Genomic DNA, 5,883 nt, shown 5'->3' on the forward strand with positions numbered 1-5,883 from the left:
AGGCGCTTCATACGTTTCACGTCACCGCACGTCAAAAAACATTAAATTTGACTTGAAGGCAACATCCGCTGGCTAGTGCTTACTGATTGGTTCCCATGAGGATGAATTAGTTTTCAAACTCGATCGCAAGCGCTCAAACATCAGGCAACAGCGCGGCTGTGCCGGCTGGAAAAGGCATACACGGTGTCGCCGGCGTCCCTCTAGGATGGCTCTAGGCGTGTATGGAGCTTGAGTTGCCCTATGATTTACGATTTTTTCCTGCTTAACAACGCTGGCAGGATCATGTCAGTGCCCTGCTCAGTGTCAGTCGCAGCTGCTAGTGAAGATGCCTGCTTAACATTTCTGCTCTGCTTCTTGGTGCAGAAACGATTCCGAAGGGTCCGAACGCAGTGTTCTTCCGATACCCGGTCGACGACTGTCGACACGTAAGTCATTTGTTACTGCCTGTTGCCTTCCTTCACTCCTTCACCGGAGTCACTTCTTGTTTTGTGGATAAGTAGCTCCTGTAAATCCGGGCCGGAATATGATGTGACCGATCTTTGCAGAGCTTTGCAGTTACGATGGTGGATTGTATTTCTTTTATTTATTTATTTATTTATTATTTTTTATTCATTTATTTTCCTGTTATCATTAAATACCCGCTCACGTCGTACTGTATAAAAGCATGACACTACTGTAAGTCTGCGATTCTCGGTGATTTCGTTCGACAAGTTCCATTCGACGTTGGCTTAGTAGCTGTTCTGTACGTAGCTCCAAAGCCAAGTTTGTCTGGATGTTCGGCCTGAATATATCACTGTGATGTAGCGCTATAAAATATATTTTTCAACTTAGGTCGCTCATCACACCACATGGCTGTGGGCACCTCACAACACTACCATAATCGTTTTTATTTTTCGGATTCAGTAGCACCTTTATTCTCCCTGTTTATAGCATAGCCACCGAGCTCCAGTCCTAGGTAGCAGTCTTTGCCCGAGGCAGTCCGACATCGTCAGTCAAGAAAATTGCGGAGCAATATTAATGTAATGTTGTTTTCATTATCGCAGAGATTACTCTGTACGTCTTCTTGCATAAACGTATACCGCACAATACCGCGCAATGTGACAAAACCAGCCAACTCGCACTGCATTTCCGACAAACGCAAAAAAACAAGTAAAAACAAAAGAAACAGCGAACGGCAGAAATAAGGAACAGCAAAAGAAGACTGGAAGCAGAGCAGAAAGGAGGAAAGTAGTGAAAGGGAAACGCCCGCTACTCTACATCATTGACGACATAATCATAAAAGAAAGAAAAATAAGGTCCAGTTCCAGGAGGTCACATGAGTTTTCCGCTACGATAGGTTCCTATTGCAGCTTCGCACCCCTGTCGTAACCGGCAACGCCTATGAGGAGCCCGTCCGCGCTAGGGGCGCTATAGTCCCAAGCACGCGAGATCTACATCGTGATTGAAAAATTGAACTTTCGAACGCTCAGAAGCGGAGTTACGACTCCCGTCCCACAGCAGATGACTGCAACCGCTCCTATTGAATACTGAGTGCCCATGAAGAGCAGCACCCTCTATAATGGTGCACTAATAAAACGCAACGATAAAATGAAAACAGTACTGCGAGAAGCCAGGAAGTAGTCATCAAATATAGCCCACCTGGCAGTGCCTATCTAGCAAAACAATTGCTAGATACGCTGGCTAGCGTATTTAGCTCAACAAACAAGACCGCCCCCGTCCCCGCCCCATCCCGCTCTTGCGAATGTTAATTCGGACTAAACCACGTGAGCGCCAGCCCACAGATACCGACCTCACTGTATCATCTGAAGAATTAACCACGTGGGCACCAGCCCACTTTCACGACTCCATCTGGTAAGCCATCCCTGCAACATGCCTTTCTTAATATTATAATTAGGTGCACGCCCTAGTGTGTTTAATTATGGAGTAAACCACGTCAGATGCCAGCCCAGTGATACCGACCTCACTGTATCATCTGAGGAATTAACCGCGTGGGCACCAGCCCCCATATCGCAAGCCAGCACCGGCAAGTCCCTCGCATGCGCAACACGCGCTTCTTATTATAATTAGATTGCATGCCTACACAGTAAATTCAAAAACACCCTTTCTGGGTAAAAAAAGGTGTTTTTAAACAAATACACCTTTTTTAATTCCACAAAGTTAACCAAAGGCCGCAAAAAGAGTGCTAAAAAAGGTGTATGAGAAAATACACTCTTTATTACACCAAGTGCTGTATCAAAAAGGGTGTTTTTATGCGTTTATACCTGTCTTTACACCCTTCAAGTAACACTGGTGTCGGAAAAGGTGTTTACGTTATATACACCCTTTCTACACTGGTTTTGAAAATGGTGTTTTCATTCGTGAGAGAAAAATTACATTGGCTTGACAGCTCCGCTCATTAGGTAATCACATTATAGACGATAGCTTGAGTTGGGAACAGAATATTTGACAGGGAGGGATGTCAGGAAGCTCGCTGATATCTTTGACTCGTTACAGACGTACTTGTTAATTGCAGACACATTTTCGTCACCGTTACAGACGAGTTTTGCCGCACTAAGCTTTGCGAACGTACTCCAACGAACTGTATTTCAGTATATGATCAATCCGGTACGCCAATTTAGGCTACCGAGGGTGCCCGGGCTCATTACTGGCATAAGATGGCAGCGTCGTAACGCCGCTCATTTCACGAGCACGGACGGCGTTACTATGTTGCGATCTTCACCTCTTCCCTTACACATGTCCAACTGTTTTGCTTTCATTTTATTTGAATTGTTCTTTTTTTTGCTCACTCACAGGGCTGCTAGGACGATGAGGGTTGCCAGTGACGCGCTGCGCTCCAGTTTAGGTTCTTTGGTGGAACCACGGCTAGTGCTGTGCCGTCTCTAGGGTGGTTGTTGCCATACAAGCAAAACGTCGGACTGCATGGCACGGCATGCTGCTGCAGGAGCTTAAACCATTTCGAAAGGGGGTAAGAGTGTTAAACACCCTCCTAAAAGGGTGTCTAAAGTGTGCAAAACAAGGCATTTTCAAGGAAATGCACTCCTTCAAAGGGTGTTTTACACAGAATACACCATCCAAAAAGGGTGTTCCAGACCATACGGTGTAAAAAGTGGTGTGAGTTATAGGACAAGCCATTTACACCCATAAGGGTGTTTTTCAGTTTACAGTGTACTGTAGATTAGACGGAACTACATAAAGTAGACTAAACTACTACTACTACTAAACTACACAGTTGCAAGATCGTATTTTAATTATGACTGAACTACCCCCAGTCCCACTACAGCAGCACCCCATCATCTCGCGAAGGTTGAACCAGCCCACGAAGCTGTCGTTATACTTCTTAATAAGTTTTCCTTCACCCACTCGCAGATATTAAACCTGACCAGTTGTGGCTGACCACGTGGGGGCACCAACCCCTTTGCTTGCGTGTAGGATACACTCACTGAATGTCATCTTAATTGTGTTGTTCCATCAGAATGATATACCTGTTGTGTTCAACAAACTACGTTAACAATGAATAATGAGCTTAGTTATGAAATCAGAAATGTGCCATAACAGTTCATCCATCTAAGGATCTTAGTAAAAAAAGAAATAATAATAAGATTACGAAGATTAATTCTTTATGGATAGTTGCACAATTCTTACTCGATCCCTGCGAAAGCGTATAGGAAGAGGGGAGTCAAGTCCTGTAGATCACATAAACAAAATACAGAGGAAGCGTGGACCTCCACGCGAAAGCTTGTACAAATTAAACTGAAACAAAATCTTCAGTGTCGGCTTCTGTATTTTATTTATTCGATCCCTGCAGGATAAAACGATAGCTCGATTCATACATGACACAACATTGTTCAAATATCTTTTTTTCTTATTATGTTTTAAAGTCGACAAGTAGGACACCTCTCTATCGTCTGCCTAATGGAAATGGTTGATGAGCCAATCGACTCCTTCCGAAGTGCGAGGAGACAGTATAAACTTAAAATTCAGAGCGCTAAGAGCGTAACCGAAAAAAAAGGCCTACAGCTCTGACCCTCGACAAGCGATCGAAAAAAGAAAAAAATGCACCGGCCGCCGCCACAACATCGTTGCGAATTGCAAGGATATGGCATACCTAGTATTGAGAAGTGATTATGGACAGGGTGCTAAGGGCGTGTAACCGACAAAAGGCTTACCGCTTCGAAGTTAGACATCCGATGCATCATGGGGGAGCATCATAATATTCATTGTAGAGATTTCATTAAACATGCTTGGACTTGCAGTCGACCAGGCTACCTCTCCACATTAATCCGTTTTTGTGTACGACACGGATTAACTCTCGAGAAATGATAAGATCACTTTTTCCGTATGCCATTAAGATGTTGTTGCGTTAGCGACGCTTTGCATATAAGACGACTGGATGGCTGAAGGTCACGCTGTTTCCACTCAGACTGTGATATCTCTTCTGCTGATTTGCATGAGCACGCGAGCAAGTCGAATAAACGCTCGATGATACACGATGTTATTGCAATAGCAAGCATTTGCATATGAGACAACTCGTTGGATAAAAGTCGTGCCTTTTTACTCTGACCGGCGTCGTCTTTGCAACTCGAAGACAGGAAAAAGGATTACTATGCGATCCATGTTGCACCGCAGGAAGAAGAAGAAAAAAAAAAACGCAGTATACTAATGACAGCTACCTCCATGCTGACTGCTTTGATTTCTGAACACAGCGAGCCAGCCCGGGTAAAGCCGTAATTACCTCTCAAGGATAAACGATAATATCACTTTCCTCATCACGTCTTTGGGGGCGAGACGGTCGACGCTGCACTCTCATAGGCAAACGAAGCGACTTTTATATAAGACGGTTCGTCCGCAACGCTTTTCGGACTGAGATGGAATGCCAAGTGAATGCACATGAAAACAATACTTTTGTTTCCAGGTGGGTTCACTTGACATTCCAGCTCAGGTTTTTCCTTGCGGGTGTTTGACTGGAAAAGCAGACTAAGGTGAGTACATGTTTTTTTCTTTCTCTTGTTATCAGTTCTTCCCCTGTGAGCGTGCAAGGTCACGGCCATTTATGGAATGCATGTACGTGAAAGAAAGAAAAAAGAAAGGAGGTTCATTCCTTCCCACTGCCGACATGCAAATCTTTGTGATTTTAAAGTGCACCTTCGTCGTTGCAGTAGATGAAATGAAAAATAAACGATTGCAAACAATACAACATTTTTATTTTATTTAGGACATTGCATTGCATGTTTTGGAGGACATTGCTAATTTACAAGTCGGCTTCACCTAACTCCTACATGCGTTGCGGGAAGTCAACGTTAGGAAGTGCTCAGTCTTGCTGGATTGCTTGTTTCTTTGCATTTCAATTCAGCGGCACGGTGTTTTTCTTAATTGTTTGACTTTGGTTCTTCATAAAACATATTGTCCAGTTCATCTTCTTTGCTATAACTACTCCGACGACGTTGAAGGGCCATCTCACTTTTCTAAGCAGAAACAGCATACATCTAAACATTTCCTTATCGGTCTTCTAAGATCGACTGTTTCTAAGCATTTTTTTAGCTTGTCTCTTTCATTTCATGTTCGGGTATCAACATAACACTTCACCTGCACGTCAATGGCAAGCTGGTCAGAAAGAAAGGAATGTGTTTACCTTCATTTGTGAGATGTAGCTGATCTACAAGTCTTCCCCAACTCCTACGTGCATTGGGGGAAGCCTACTTTAGGAAATGCTCAATCCTGCTGGACTGCATGTTTCTTTGCATTTCAACTTAGCGAAACGGTGTTTTTTTTAATTGTTTGATTTTGGTTTGACATAAAACATATTTTCCAGTTCATCTTCCTTCTTTTGCCGTAACTACTCCGAGGAGGGTGAAGGGAAGAGTTTGAGATCTTCCTTGACAACAA

The sequence above is a fragment of the Ornithodoros turicata genome, chromosome 4, assembly GCF_037126465.1.
Source record: "Ornithodoros turicata isolate Travis chromosome 4, ASM3712646v1, whole genome shotgun sequence".
NCBI classification, from domain to species: domain Eukaryota; kingdom Metazoa; phylum Arthropoda; class Arachnida; order Ixodida; family Argasidae; genus Ornithodoros; species Ornithodoros turicata.